General features: G+C 45.0%; 1 long non-coding RNA gene across 2 annotated transcripts in view; it reads right to left on the bottom strand.

Annotated features, from left to right (window-relative positions):
• The window catches only part of LOC135901969 (uncharacterized), a 169,635-nt gene that overhangs the window by 123,860 nt on the left and 29,002 nt on the right, over positions 1 to 16,773 (bottom strand). Inside the window, exon 3 of one of the 2 annotated variants that reach the window (XR_010564338.2) lies at positions 14,243 to 14,353. The exons of the other annotated variant lie outside the window; for it this stretch is intronic. This is a non-coding gene — a long non-coding RNA (uncharacterized lncRNA). Of the gene's footprint in view, positions 1 to 14,242; positions 14,354 to 16,773 lie in introns of those variants that run through there. 2 annotated transcript variants of the gene reach the window in all.

The raw sequence follows: 16,773 nt of genomic DNA, 5'->3' as shown, positions 1-16,773 counted from the left end.
CAAGACAAAAATTTATGGGACTTCGAACGCATGTCACTAAGCGGTCGCTCCCTTTCCGATCGCAGGCGTGTTCTAAACCCTTTTAGAGCCCTATGAAGGTCGGTTTCCAGTGTACTTAACTCAAGGAAAAACAAAATGAAAGAAGGCGACACGTGTCGTTTATGAGCTCGACCGAACCGCTACGCTTTTATGCTTAGCCAGGGGAGGAGAAAAAAAAAAGAAAGAAAAAGACGCCACCAGGAACAATAAATACTAGGCTGAAGATGTAATAGCAGTGAGTCTACCTGAAAGTGACCGGCAGAGGAAAATGGAAAAAAATTGGGCAAGCAGCGGCAGACGTTGATAGCCGCGTCTCCTGCACTGTGCGCCAGCATCCATGACCGGCACGTGTGAAAGCAGCTTCATATTTGGCTTTGGTCGGCCGGCTTGTTTGCATATGTCGCGAAGCTACTTAGGTCACTGCACCTTGTACATGCGTGCGAGTGAGATGGGAGAGAAAAGCGTCACGCTAGGCCTGTGACACGTGTAGCTGACGCTGGGAACATGAGCAACGAAAATCGGAAGCCGTAGAAAAGCAGCGATCTCCACGTGGCAGACGCAGTATGCGACAGTGTGAGACGTTTCACTACGGCAGAGCCTGCTATCTTAAACGTGTGGCTAAAGACAAAACGTAACAAAAAGAACAACACTATCGAGAGAACAACATACTAGCAGAAATGGAAATGCTGTAGAGCTTTCACAAATCGCTTAGAATGAAAGAAAGGTTCTGTATTCTAAGAACGTGACAAGAACTGGCGAATATTCACAAACCACGTGTAACGTTATAGTGCGAATCTATAGAGGAAGTTGAATGCGGGTTTTCTCAGAACGAAAGCTTTGCAGCTCAAGAAAAAATTGCTCTCGAACCGGAGAATCGAATCCGAGATCAACGCCTTTCACGAGTGGTCGCTCTATCCGTTCGGGCTAACCGGCATGCCAGCATGCAGACCGCCACAGCAGGGCCGAACTAATCAATAACTCGAAGCGGTAATAACACAAAATAAAGCAGGCAAGTTGTGCGGAAACCCGCAGAACTTATTTGTCATAGGCGGAATAATATTCCTGCATCGCGCGTCCGCTTTCGCGAACCGGGCAATATTTACTTCCTGTCCGCATCACACGCATCTTACGCTCGATATGTCGATCAATTATTTCGATCGTATTGTCTCTGAAGAAACTTTGCAGGAGCGTGTCTTGAAGACAGATAGTCGGAAAGAACAAAAAGAAAGATAAATAAAGAAGACTGATAATCGAGGAAATAGAAAAGAAAATGAAAACGGATGAAAGGAAACGGAGTTCCTGCCTGGTAACCGTCCCTCAATGAACGATCTTCCCGGAAGCGAGAGCATGCATTCCAAGCATTGTTATCTATAGGCTTTCGCTGCGCCCACAAACCGAGCGTTGACGAGTACGAAGTGCGCGTGAAAGACGCGAATATTCCGAGCAATCTTCGTCGAGTGTGTGGGCCGAGAGATGTCTCACATACCATGGCCACTATTTGCGGGAAGTTTGCTCGCGCGAGGAGCTGTCAGTCAGTTTTATTTTCTCGCTCCCGTGGAGTCGGAGTGATAGTAAGAGTCTTCGTGCGGCAGTGAAGGTCACGCGAACAATTGTAAGAGACAAACGCTGTCGGATTACATTAATGATTTTGGAACTGATTCGAAGTAGAGACTTTCGTTTAGCTTCCTACTGCAACACATGAACACTGTGGTTCGCGCTCGTCGAAGTCGATAGGTATAGATGAGAAGAATGGGGAAACGGGAAGGCTCAACTTTTTGTTAGTTTCAACCACACGAAGTCAACAAACAATAAAGACAAGGAGAGCATAGGAGAGAATAACTGTTCTTTTAATTGAAGAAAGGAAAAGAAAAGCGGTAATGATAACTGGAAGGGAAAATGAAAATACACGAAAAGAAAACTCGTCGCCGGTGAGAACCGATAACTTTTCCTTTGAGAAAAAAAAGTAGTTTCCCTGAACAGGATGAATTGTTTCTCAGCATTGAAATAACAGTTTTGATTTCAACGCACATAATGAATGATTTACGTCGAAAAAGAAGAAAAAAGAAAGAGAGAACAGCTAAACTTAAGACAGCGTGACGGAACGCTCGAGTGCGGTGCCGCTCTGTTCAGGTTGCTCCAAGAACGACCTGGAGACGCACATTGCGCTTGCTCAGCCCGAGGCTCATGTCGATCGACTAGCGCGTGTCGGTGACGTGTCTTCGCCGCTGTACGATTCCGCTTCAAGCTAAACGTTCGCGCTACTTCGCTGCGTAGCGAGATGGCCCGTTCAAACATATAGAGATATCAGGCGCGTAAGTTCATGTTAAATGTTTGCTTTTTAAAAAGTTTTCCTATATATAGATCCATGGATTGTGAGAAAATGCCACGGTTTTCTTACATTTCTTCTTGGAGGTGAACTTTCGTAACTATCATATAATCAGTTAAAGAAATGTGCAAAAGGGTTTCTGTGGGTTGTTTAGTGATTTAATTTCAGACCAATTTATATTAGCAACAGCAGTTATGAAGGCGTCTTTGTTCATAACATATTTAGTATGTGAAGGTGGGCAAGGTCGTACAAATGATTTGAAGTGTAACAGCGGGGGGTAATCACCATTGGTGTCGATGTGCAAAAATTTCGCCTTTGGTTAATAAAGTAAGTCAGAGCATGGTAAATTAGCGTACCTGTACCATTAAAGACTTCGCGTGTGGGAACTTCAATTAAGCAGTGATGTCCGTAGCGATGAAACTAACTAGTATAGTTAATCCGGATGGGTGATGTTTCGTTGAGTGAATTAATGTTTATATCACCTGTAATAACACGTTTTTTTTTATTTTCTAGTGATACATTGTGCAACATGTGATGAAGATTGGTACAGAATTCGTTGACTGACGATGAACGAGAACTGTAAATGAAGCCAGATAAGAAAGTCTTGTTGTCTTCAGCAAGAATGAAGTTATCGAATTCAATCCAAATAGATTCGCAATTAGTTACAATTAAGCATAGGTCATGTCTTCTTCGATAAGCTGTACCTTCGACATGTCTTCTTCGATATGGCTGTACCACCGTGACTGCTCGGTAATTTATTGCAGTATTCCGATTTATATTTAGAAAAGCAATACAAATTTTTGTCATTGTCAGATAACCAAGTTTCAGTTATAGCAAATACTGAAAATGAACTTGTTAGCAATGCGAGGAAATTTTCGATTGTATCAAAGTGTTTACGAAGACTCCTCGCGTTAAAATTAATGATGGAATGAAATCTGCTTAAGAAGGAATTCACTTGATCGGGTTTCAGTAGCGAAGCCATAATTGTTATGTCAATAGGTTAAACGAAAGCTCTAGTCAATTTCGTTAACGTCAGCTTCGTCTCGAATGCGCAGAACTTCGCTGTTAGTAGTTTTCCTAGCCTTGATTTAGCAGTTGTCAGTCCAAAGGAACATCCTTCGAAGCTAGAGCTTTGGAGAAGGGATCCTTGTTATATGGGGTCAGATGCTCATTTACGAAAACGGGAGTGTTGAAAGAGTTAGATAATACAATGTCGGTAAGGCAGAGTTTGGCTTTATGCTCTGTATTGTAAATTGCTCGCATTGCGCCGAAAAGCACACTACGTTTTCTGTTTACAATGATACCATTAGTTCTAGCACTACCATTGTCTTTCGGACGTCCACTGAAGTAATCCCGAAGTGTTTCCCGACGAGACGTTTACAAAAAAATTGATGAAAAAAGAGCCATCCATACTAAATTCGAACTGTGAACTTAACGATTGCCAGTAAAAAGTGCCTATTCTCTACTACACCGTTTTTTTTTTGCATTATGGTGTGTAGAAATTCTATGCAATGCATTGACAATATGACAGTGATACTTGACAATATGACAGTGATGCATGTTTGAGGAAGTTAAAGCTTCCTCAAACATGCAAATCGATTTAATACGACGGGCCAGGCCTAGGTTGAGCTATGTAGGCCTCGTTCACGGACGTATGCGACGCTTTCAATAAAGTTCCTTTCTTGAAGAACGCGCCTTAAGATCTTCATGACGTACTTGCATCCTTGTTTTACTGATTTAGTAAAGCAATGAACGGGGCTAGTTGGTCGACGTTCGTGATTATATTGCGCTTAGTGTTACACTGACGAATGCAAGGGACAAGACGCGGACATACGTAGCGCTACGTACGTCCGTGTCTTGTCCCTTCGTCAGCGTAACACTAAGCGCAATATAATCATGATTGTTTTCCTGAGGCTAGATGTGAAGGCTGAGTACCACAAACATGCCATAGGGGACGTCGTTTTCGCGGTCTACAGTTAAGAATTGAATTTCTCGTGATGTTATGGGAAGTTATCTTTTTAGGTGCGGTCTGAAGTACACGTCCCGATGAAATATTGCATCCAAGCAATCTACCGATGAGTCTTTTATCGTTTTCGTTCATTTTTTTGTTGAGAGGATGCAGTTGACTGCCCATGCCACAAAGAAACCTTTATCCGGCAGCCATGTTTTCACCAGAAGCAGACGTAGTTACCCAGAGTGAATAATAAAGCACGTTAAGAATGCAGTCGCACATCCTGCTGATCTGATAGGCCGACGGCACGTCCTCTTCAGTGCTTCACTTCATCTATAAATCAACACCAATGGGAAGCAATTTAAGCGAAGCTAGCAGTAAGATGCGAAAGGCAGGAAGGATAGAAAAGGACAAAGTCGTTGTTTCTTTGCACTTCATGACCGGGGGGCGCGCTTTCTCCAAAATAAATGCGGTTATTATTGGTAAAAGATTGCTACGAATGCACCTGCGAATGTTTATGCGAACCGACACTGCATGAAACAGTGCAATACTTACTGCATAAGATTGCGCCGGCCCCGATGCCACAGCAGAAAGGACATGCGCCTGAAGAACTGTGAATCGCTGGAGATTGGCAGCTGATCTTTAAAACAGCACCATAAACAACTTAAACAAAGCCAGTGGTAAAGACTGCTAGACAGCGTAGGGAGTAAAAGAAAACGTTATTTCTTTCCACCTGACCACCAGGGACGCCATGCATGTACACAAATGAGCAGTTTGACAGCCATTGTGACCGTATGACCTGCTCGAACAATGGCTTGGCGTAAACCGCTGGGAAATTAACCTATAGCTTTTTTTTACTTGCCCGAAATGTTGAAGCGCTCGAGTGCCCTTAAACCTGCAAGGTGTATGTTTCGCGCAAGACACCCATTTAACACCCTAAAATTAACGAAAGGGTACACAGGGGTGTTCTGATAACGAATGCGTTCAATTTCGAAACACCAAAAAATTAAGGGGCAAAAAAGGGTGTGTCGACGTCCAATCCACCCTCGAGGGTGCAACTTTTCTGTTTGTGTTTAACGCCACCGAATGAGTGCGTGATATTTGACCAGACTGTCCGGCTATTTCGGGCTTACAAAGAAGTGACCGCATATGGAAGGTCGCTTTTAGTAGGCTTAGAGTGGAGAAAGCGCTAATGGATCTACAAATAGCGGAGTGGAGAAAGCGCATGAAAGGGCTAATGTATCGGTAAACAATGGAAACGCGCGCCTTTGAAATCACCACGGAGTGAGTCCCCCACAGTAGTCATAGACGTCCCTCATGTTTTGCGCACCACGCCGCGCTTTCCTTTCGCATTTTTTACGTTACTTTAGGCACAATTATCTCCCAAACTTTCTGTTTGGCAGTTTGCAATCTTTTTTTTTTTTTTGACTGCCGTTCGCAAACGAGCACGAAACAACGAGGCGTCTATGGCGAAATTCTGTCTTCACTGATCGAGCCGTTGGAGTAAAGTATCGAATTCAAGAATATTTTTCTTCTTGCATTCCCTCGATCCCTTTATGCAACTGCTGCCGTTACCAGGTCTTCCGCGAAATGAGGAAACAGTGCTGTGCCGCTTACGTTTCGGAGTCGCATTCACAAATGCTTATGCATTTCTGATTGGAATGGCTGATAGCGCCGAGTGAAATGCCTGCGGTGTCGAGGAAACCATAGAACACCTACTGTGCTACTGCCCATCTTATGAAAACGAAAGGCAAGACCTCTGCACAGCTCTCAATCAGCTAGATGGGAAGCCGTTCACCTTGAAGAAGATCTTGGGACCATGGCCTCGCATATCGCAGCTACAAAAGGCCACAAAAGCGCTGCTGCGATATTTGAAAGCGACCGGATTGAGTGAGCGCCTGTGATTCGGACTGAGTGACCGACTGATATCTCCAGTGGACTTTCTCTTCTTTTCATCTTTCCGTCCCCCTTTCCCTTTCCCCAGTGTAGGGTGGCCAACCGGGCTCAGTCCTGGTTAACCTCCCTGCCTTTCTTTTATCATTTTCTCTCTCTCTCTCTCTCTCTCTCTCTCTCTCTCTCTCTCTCTTTTTCTTCTTTTTTTTTGTAATTCTGTACATTGAGGGGGACGTTGCACTATACAATTTTGTATGGTCATGCTGCCAGCGGATGGAAAATCTCTCGGGTTTTACCTGCCAGTACAACGGCATTATTTTGAGGCACGCCGTAGTGGGAGACTCCGAAATAATTTTGACCACCTGGGGTCCTTTAACGAGCACCTAAATTTAATTAGGTATGCGAGCGCTTTTGCATTTCACCTCTTTCGAGATGCTGCCGTTGAACACACGACCGGCAGGGATCATCAGCGCAGCGGCATAACCACTGTAAGCCACCTCGGCCGGTAGCTTGTGGATTGCTTGCGTATAGCGCGAATAATTTTCACCTCTTGCTTCCTCCGATGAGATGGGCAATATTTTACGCGTCGCCTCCTCTCTTTTCCATGACGAAATAAGTCTGCGGATTAGCTTCTATATATGCGGCTTCTGGAAAATTCTCGTCTGTGCTTCCGGTATATGTATCTCATTGTTATCCTATTATTATGGCTTTTTTTCACATAACTCGGGTATAGATCAGTGCTTAGTATATACCAAAGGCCGACATTGAAAAGAACATGTGATTACCGGTTCTGGTGAGGCGACAAACTCCTCCATATACACGCCGAGGAAACGCTATTACGCATTTCGTTATATTGACTATTTCATTAAAATGAGATTACGGAAGAGAAGCGAGAACATGTACGATGCAGCAGGCTGTTTGAACGCACACTATTATTAATGCAATAATTAAACAAAAGGATAAGTTTCGAAGTAAACGGGAACTTGAAAACCTGCATTATCGATGCACATATATTTCCCCAATTATCATACGATGCGTGAACGCTGAGCACGGGAATGACAAACGAATGGAACCTAACAAAGGGAGCGAACTTCAGCGCTTATACGCAGATGCCAAAGAAAGGATACAGCGTGTGGTCAAATGTGTAAAAAAATAAAATAAAATGAAGACGTGTGGAAGCGCTGTAAGTTTGGCTTGGATCCTTTCGAGGTGTGATTAGAGCGAGCCCGCTTCAAGGGAGGAAGGCTGGTCGAACTCTTTGGATGTAGATTTAGTTAATGAGTAACGCAGCCTCATTAAACCCGAACGATGCGCCTGGGGATTACGGGAGATGGCTTCAGTGCCAATGCACTGAAGCACTATTATCGGAACACGGTGTCTAAGAGGTTAAGTCATATTACAATATGCGTATAGCGGTTCTGGGGGTGGGTATAGCGTGACGGCGCGGGAAAGCCACAGTAATCAGGGTAGGTGCGTTTGTATTTTTTTTCTTCTTGCTTGTGTGTGTGCTCTTTGATTTAATAATGTGGTTTAACGTGCCATTTGGGAACTAGAAGTAATGCACTTGCATTGCAAGTCTAAACGCACACAGAGTGATGACTATAGTACATTCAGCATGACATCCAGAAATACTTAATTCAGCATTTAGCAGACAAAAGAGAGAAAACTTTATTCTGCACGGCCTTCTATCCGGGGCTACCTTCATAGGATGAAACCCACGAGTACATTCTGGAGACAAATACTTTGGTGACGACATTTAGAAGTGCGTTGAGGATCACGCACCAAATAGCCCGAATTTTTACCAAAGTTGAACAGTCAGGAAATTCAACGCGCATGCACGCAGCCATGCATGCACACATGCACGCACGCACGCACTCACTCACGCACGCACGCGCACCCACCCACACACGCACGCACACAAACACACGCACACGCATGCACACACACACACACACGCACACTCACACACACACACACACGCACACACACACGCGCACACACACACACACACACACACACACACACACACACACACACACACACACACACACACGCACTCACTCACGTACGCACGCGCACCCACCCACACACGCGCACGTGCACACACACACACACACACGCGCACGCACACACACACGCACACACACATGCACTCACTCACTCACGCACGCACGCGCACCCACCCACCCACACACACGCACACACACACACACACACACAAACACACAAACACACACACACACACACACGCACACACGTACACACACACTACAGAATGCAGATAATTTTTTAGACTGAACACGCGCGCCAGTGCACATATCTAACGAAATCAAAATCATGGAAGTTTAGTATTACTTTTATTTTGTCAAATTTATCGTCTTCGTTCCTTCTTATTTCAGTGCTGGCACGCATTATTTTTAGTAACATGAGCGTAGATAGCTTTAGGCGTACGTTAAGGACTCTCACACGATCAAAATAATCCGGAGTCCCTCACGCGATGGCTCCTTTATAACAGCCGGTCTGATTATTTAGGAGGTTAAACTCATTTAATCAATCGCGCAGGGGGTATGCGACCGATGCATGCGACCAATGCAACCCAATTCGTAATAAGGTAAAATGAAACCGCTATTTTACTCTTATGTTGAAAGAAGAATGCCTCAATAACTGAAGCTGACCTCAGTTCTCGCTTCTTTTTCTTTCGTCACACTAAAGAGATGCCCTACTTTGTATGAATTTATGGATCGGATTATGCGCTCTATCCGGGCATCCTACGCCACCTTTATTGCTTTCGTACCAACATTTTACAGCGAAAGCTGTATATGACTAACCTTCCGTAGTTTTTTGGCGTCCGGCAACAGAAAAAATCATCATGTGGGTCGATCCTGGTGACAGTGCAAAAAGAATCCAAGCTCAATGGCACATACCCCTGTGGGCTCGGGAACCTGTAACGCGCCCTTGAACTATTCTTGTCACACGTGGGGCCCAAAGAGGTCCCAGGCACACGGGTAAGAACAGATGTTCTTGAAGAAATTTTTTCGTAGAAATTTTTCAAAAAGGACTTCACAATTCTCGGCGCCAACTGCGCAAACATGCTAGTGCCACTGCTCGCGCGTTCGTCGTCGTCACCTTCTTCCATAGCTGGCTCCGTTGTGCAAGAAACTTTCGTCAGCAATGGAGCAAGCGTCGTCGTCTTCCACAGCTGGCTCCTTTGGCGCTCATCATTCCAGCGTAGACTTCTCTTCTGTCGTCGTAATTCGGAGGCCGCGTCTGCGGGGGTATGAGCCATTGATTAAGGGCGTGTGAGCCATTCAACAGCGGCGTTATCGATGGGGCGGACACGTATAGTTCGTACACCCGAAGAACAACATGCGTACGAGGAGCGCCGGAGGGAACAGCAACGAGAATGTAAACGGCCCCAGCGAGAAACGACCAGCGACGAAGAACGTTCCCGCGATGCTGAACGAAAACGACAATCGCGAGCCCGGGCACCTCCGAACGAGCAACGGCGCCAAACTTACAACGCAATACGGCGGCAGAGGTACCGGATGGACCGAGTGAACGACTTCACAGGTGCGGATGCCAAGCTCCGACGAGGCTTTCTGGATAAACGTTTCGGAATTAGTTGCAAAGTGGGCGCCCGTCTGTGGTTCGAGAACGACCTGACCAAGATCGGAAATGTACGGGACGTGACTAATCGGGGCCGTGCGCTACAGGTACTGTCCCGTACGTTCCCGGCGAGGTTGCCGACTTCAAGGTGTGCGGGACGTGCAAGGAATCTCTGCTGAGAGGCGTGGTGCCACAGTACACGACCAAGAACGGATACGTGTACCGTCGTATTCCGAAGCATCTGCCGAAACTAAACGCGGTAGAGGAACGCCTGATTGCACCGCGGATCCCTTTCATGTGCATCAGGCGTATGAGTCACGGCGGGGGACAGTGCGGAATCAGGAAATGACAACCATTGCACTCTGGGAAGATGGAATGGCAGCGAAAGTTTACGACAGTCAAAGTTCTCAAACGAAAAGCAAGGTGCTTTCGCTGCCATTTCATCTTCGCAGAGGGGAATGGTTGTCTTTCTTTGTGTGTGTGTGTGTGTAGGCGGGTTGGCTTGACGATACTGCCTGATTTCAGAGTTGGCGGATCTCAGACACCTCGTTCATGTCGATACTCGAACAGTCTTGCACCCTTTAACGTGATAGCATTTAGGGCCCCGTATCACAGCAAATCCGTTGTCGCCGGCGTTGTCCATCAGAAAAAAAAATAATACAGAACCACAACCACGCAGGCCCTCCGCATTGAGCATAGGCGTTACTGAAATAATTGAATTTCTCAAAGTAAAATGCGTCAGAAAATTAGTAAAGTCCGACTTACACACAGCTTGCATACATGATAGCGTCGGGCTGTAATTTGAATATACGAGAAAATAAAATGAACGTACGAGAAAACATAATTTTGTTACGAGGAAACTCAAGCACAACCCCCTCTCTCCCTTGCTTACGGTGGTGCGAACCATCAATGAGTCGCTGCTTGTAGCTTCTGCCTTACCGGAGTAGGAGCTATTGCTCTGCCCTGAACTGCCGCCGGGATTGGTCCACCATTGTTTTCTACCGGCCCCCGTGACCCAGAATATCCGTTGTCAGCGTCGACGGGGTTCGATAACGCTATCGCGTTCCACTTTTAAAAGCGAAGCTTAAGCGTCCTCCAATTTTTCTTCTATGCTTATTGAAGTCGTTGTTAGCGTGTGTCTTTACGGGCTGTGTCCGTTTCATCCTTTTTTTTTAAAATTTAGCTGCCTACTTTCTCATCTTATTTCAACATTTCAAAAAGGGGCTGAGTAACCCTTCGCAACACCTCGTGAGTCACTGGCGAGGCCGCCAGCACTTGATTTCCTCTGCTTTGGAATGCGCTCATTCAAGTATATAGCAGTTTGCTCCTGCTTGCGATTGATATCGACCCACCGCCGCCTATAACTCCCAGTCGTAGTTCTTGCCGCCCACTCTCAAGCTCACGCTCGATCCTACCACCTTCTGCACCTCCTTAGTGTTCTTTGTATCCTTTGTAACTTAATCTCGTGAGTTCTGATTACTTCCGCCATAGGGCCAACCGGGGCACATTTCTTCGCTGCTGATTTTTACAAGTATATTCCTTATCCTTTTGATGCTGTAGGGCAAACTAACGCAATAAAATCGATGTACATTCCTTCGCCCCTTACATATTCATGATTTTAAAAGCAAAGGTTACGGCGTTAAGCGTACGAGGACGAAGTGAGACACAAACGACATATACGAGCGCACACATCCGACCGTATATGTAGTTTGTGTCTCACTTCGTCCTCTTCTGCTTAGCGCCGTAATATTTGTTTTGAAGTCATGAACCAACTATAGCCCAACAATAAGTTTCGTTATATATTCACTTTTCTTTGCAAGTGAACTATAAACAAATTCAGCAGTGTTTTCCTGTCTGTCGTGTTTGCTCGTCTTTGCTGAAGCGAAGAACAGACGAGTGCATTTAATGTTTGCCGACTGCGATCGACAGACACGCGTCGCCTATAAGCCCCAAAAGGGAAAAACCTACTGAGGATAGTTCAGTATGAAGACCTAGAGCCAGAAGCACGGGAGAACAAAAGCAGAGCCATTTCATTCATACAGGCCAGTTTCTGTCCTGCCACCTTCTACTTTCTTTAAATTTTTTCTTCTTTCTTCCACTCTTCCTTTATTTGTTTTTCCCTTCCATATTAATTTGTTTCTTTCCTTTTTCCTCTCCACATTTTTCTTCTGTCCTTCATTTGATTTGTCTTGTGTTCTCTCCTTGTTTAATTTCTTCATTTGTTTCTCTTTCTTTCCTTCTAGCTCCCTTCCTTCATTTTTCTTTCGTTCTTCTTTGTTCTTTCCGTCCTTTATTTCTTTATTTCTTGCTTCTTCAGTCGTTTCTTTTTACTGCCTTTAATATTTTCTTTTCGTTTGTTCTTGCTACCTTCAATAAATACTTAATTTCTTTCTTTCTTGTTAGCCTGACTTGTCATGTGGCGTAATGTGGGAGTGAAATCATATGTCCTTCCTTTCTTCCTTCCTCTGCTTGCTTGCTTGCTTGCCTTTGAGAAGTGTGAAAAGTATGCGACAAACGCTTGTTAAGCATTTTTTTCTGAACTGAGACAGGAGGTCCCCTTTCAGCCACATGCTCTGACACCTCCTTCTGTATACTTGTGTTAACGTGTATGTCTCCTCCTTATTAAAGAAATAAACTGAAAAACTGAAACTGAAAACTGAGAGAACATGTAGCTTTATTTACTTGCGTTAGTCTGTTAAGTTAATGGTACCTGTTGTAGCCTTAACGGCGTTGTCACACCCCACGCTTTGAAGCTAACGATTCCACCCCCATACAACGACAATATATATTAATCAATTTGAAAGCAACTGTTATTCCTCTGAGCATCGCTCTACTTCAGAAAATGAATAAGCTAATGCGCTTTTTTGCGTAACTGAAATCTGCGCGCATAATCTTAAATTTCACTTTACGTCTTCAACTAAAGAACTGAAGCGTTTAAAAAAGTAAGAAGCAAGAAGCTAAAAAGTATCCGCGAGAAGTTTCGGGAAGGGCCCATGGGAGGGCTGAAGTGAAGACGCATTTCCTATTACCTTGTTACATACGTCCACAAATGTTCACTACGTTTTGGTTGTATTAAATGTTTCTGACCACTAGCGAGGATCGGTTTGAGTTTTCGCCGCTTAAGAGTGAGCTTTCTTTCTTTCTATTATTTTTTTCTAGAGCGCGCTAAATGGGCTTTGGCGCCGTCCTCAACTGCATGGTCGCAAAAGCAGCGCCATCTCAACGTCAAGTGAATTCAGCAGCTACGATACATAGGCAGCCTGAACTGCGGCCCTGGGATCACTGTGCAGTAGTTTCGTAGTTTCACAGTTTCGCAAGCAGCGACACTTTCATCCGTCCATTGGCGTCAGCTACATGGCAAACGAAGCGGATCCCTGGCACATGTCTTGAATAATTCAACGAATAATCCAAAGACGTCGGCCGACAAACGGCGCGTAAGTGGTGGCGTTTATAGCCCCTTGGGTGTGGAACGAAACTTGGCATTCAAGTGAAGCTTTCTTTGCGAATCAGTACGGATTTTGCTGACTGTGGCTGCTGCTGTTGTCTTTCAGAATAACTTACGTATAGGACGATGCATGTACATAGTAAATCGGTTTGAATGTAACAGACCCTGTATCATTTAACGAATCGTATATGTATCAGGTGTGTGTGACTAATAGCGTATCTGTACTGACCCTACAAATGTGTCCATCGCAGCCTCTGTTCTCTGCGGAATTAGGCAGTGAAACAGTTAACGGTGCCCATATATCCTCAGTGCAACATAAGAAGCGCACACTGTTTGCGCAAGAAAATAGGAACGTGTAATTAAGCGACTAATTGCCCAAATCTCTCGTATGTGCTTTCAAACTAATCGCACTACGGCACATGTACCGATTTTAGAATTGTAGCCGGTGTGTTTCCAAGGCATGCCCACTTCTGAGGATGACGCCAGTTTTTATACGTGTGCTTGCGAAATGTGCGAATAAATACATTGGCTTTCCAGTTATTTTTGCGCTTCAATGTATAAAAAGGTGTTTTTGTTAAAAAGAGGAAAGAAAAGGAAGGTAAGTGAAACAATACACCTTTACTTAACGGCGCTTAGGTGGTGGTGGTGGTGTCTTGTAGTTACTACAGGCGGGTTAGCCTGGAGATCGAGGCCGGCAGTTGCTCTGCCCTGAGCGTCTCTGTTATTGTTACCGGGGTATACACCATCTGCCGAGCAGTTCAGTGGCTTTTACAAATTTGAGAAGAATGCGTGGAGCTTCCTTGCGGGCTATATAGCAAATTTTTCCGAAAACACGAGGTGTTGCAGGCACGCATGTGGAAGGCATTTTTTTTTTGCGAGTTTTCAAATAGAACGTCCCTTGCCCCATGGTAGCTTGATCACGACCACAGAAGCTGTTCAATATATCCTGCCTAATTGTACGAAGTATATGTACTTCGTACATATCGGTACGTCCCGTCTTGAATCGCCCGATGCGGAACCTCTGCTTTTGCGATGCAGTAGCGACGCTTCCTCTCGACGAAACCGCCTGGTTACGCAGGGCGCAGGTGGCGGCCTGCAAAGCGTTAACAAAGTGAGCACGGATGTTCGATTTCGTAACTCGACTGATTTTTGGTACTTTGACTTTAGGGGCATATGAGAGGCGCTGCGTACGAAAGAGCGTCAGCTTCGTCGTTTTCCAGCAAAGCCAATATGGAAGGAGATTCACTGAAACTTTAGATTGAATGCTTTCTTCTTTGTCGTTCATGAATGACGGCGACTTGCGCTTATATCAAAACTGGTTCTAGTTTCAGAATGCTTTCCCTGGTGGATATGCCTTGAGAACTCAATGGCATCAATCCGTAATTTGCAAAATGGGTCCTGTAGTAATCAGTTAAAAAATGTAATTAGTGAAATTTTGTCAATTTTTTCAATTATGCTTTTTTCATTTCTAGTGCAAGTAATGTCCCCCTCTTCGAGTAATGGAGCTCAAGGAGTAGATTTGCGATATATTTCACTGGCGATGCAAAAGAAAAAAAAAGAGAAGAAAGCTGACTTCAAAACAACACCCGCTACGTTAATGTGTAGGAACACTGGGCCATGAGTGTGCTCGACAAAGTTCTCAATGCGATAGCACTATACAGGACACTGACTTGTCTTCGTTCCTGATGTCAACGCAAAATTAATAGAGGCAACCTCTGAGACAATGTACTTAACCAAATGCTTGAGTGGGCCAATTCTGTTAGCAGAGTTTGGTGCGCGTCATCGCAAGCACTTTATTACGGTGTCGTAATAGAGATCGAAATGTGGTCTTCGACAAAGTCAGAAGATACGTCCACGGAGGAGCAACAGGTGGCTTGACTGCGACGGAGCGGAACAGGAGGAGCAGCGGGGCAGTGTGACGTAGAGAGAGTCACGTGTCAGGAGAAGTGGGGGTGGTTTCGCGGGTGTAAGGGGGGCGCGCTGGATTGTGCAAGGCTCTCTTCCACAGTGCTCTTTAGGGGAGTGGTTCTAATCAAGTGATATTGATCGATAATCGCCAGACGAAGGTACGTAATACTAGTCGCTCAGATGAAAATTCGTGAGTTACTTTTCTTGTTTATTCTTTTTTTTTAAAGGAATGTGCATTATGAACTTGAAAAAGGGGGTATACCAGCCGCGCACGCAAGGAAAAGGCATTAGACACGGACGGACGCTGGACTTTCAACAGCGCTTTATAGAATTCACATTGCCGCACATATCCTCCGACGCATGCGCATGTTCCACTCCTCCCGAGACGTGTACATTGACAGCACCTCCAAAATTATATTGCAGCACGAAAACAGCCGACGCATGCGCATCTTCAACTCCTCCCAAGAGCCGTGCGTCAATGTCAATTTTTAATCACCTTTTACCTACCCGACAGGCAAGGACGTTCCTCCTTGGTTAAACACAAAGAAGTATCACTGACACAATTTTCTTTCTCAGTTTCCAATGTGAGAGGCTTCTATTGGTTGGTTCAATAATTACAATTTTCTTATCAAATTTTGGTGTATTACATGCGAAATTACATGTATTACATATATTTTTTTTCTGCTTACGTATTGTTTTTGTCGGTCCTGAATCAGTGCCTGTGTCTTCTTCTGCTGCCCTCAGACCGGGTTTATAGGCCCGTCAAGTTGCTGCGAGCAACTGTTTCCTTAAATCCCCATAAATTGTATGTTTATGGAAATAAAGACATTGATTGATTGATTGACTGACTTATTGATCGATCGATTGATTGATTGATTGATTGAGTGATTGATTGATCGATCGATCGATTGATTGAGTGATTAAAAACCACGATTTCCATGTGAGGCACGTCGCAGTGGCGGACTGCAGATTAATTTTGACTATCTGAGTTTCTTTCACGCGCACCCGATGTAGGGCACATGGTCATTTCTGTAACCCATCAACCCGTGCTCAGAGGCGCAACGCCATAGCCACTGAACTACAAGGGCGGGTAGTTCGCAACTGAGGAAAGACTAAAACGGAAGAAGAAGACGAGAACAAACATAGAAGAATTCTGACACCCATGTCCACGCTTGATCGCGGAAATATCGCATTATTCCAATTGCAAGCGACGCAGAACAAGTGTGCCTTTAGAAAAGCAGCAAAAACAGAATAAAACTTAATGCGCAACGAATTCACGCTGCTCGGGCAAACACTTGCACCGAAAAATATCCTCTCGTTCGCCTTTCCGGAAGCGGAGTCATCTCTCACAAGCTATGCGCCGGCTCTCCGCTTGTTAGTGCATGCGGGTCATCTGTGTCGTAAGGGTCGATCGAAAGCTATCCGCTTCCTGTATGATAACGCTAGATGAATGGGATATGTAGAAGAAAAAAGGGCAGCACAAGTATTTCATCGCGAGGCACAATGAGACGGACGAGCAGGCAGGGAAACGAAGCCTCACGATAACGCTCCCGTCAGACTTCCTTCGCTTTCTTTGCCGCATGTGTCCACATATACGTATATCTT

Source organism: Dermacentor albipictus, chromosome 3 (genome assembly GCF_038994185.2).
Source record: "Dermacentor albipictus isolate Rhodes 1998 colony chromosome 3, USDA_Dalb.pri_finalv2, whole genome shotgun sequence".
In the NCBI taxonomy this organism is placed as follows: Eukaryota; Metazoa; Arthropoda; class Arachnida; order Ixodida; family Ixodidae; genus Dermacentor; species Dermacentor albipictus.
Note: the sequence above shows the minus strand (reverse complement) of the source record. Positions and strands in the feature narration are given on the sequence as shown.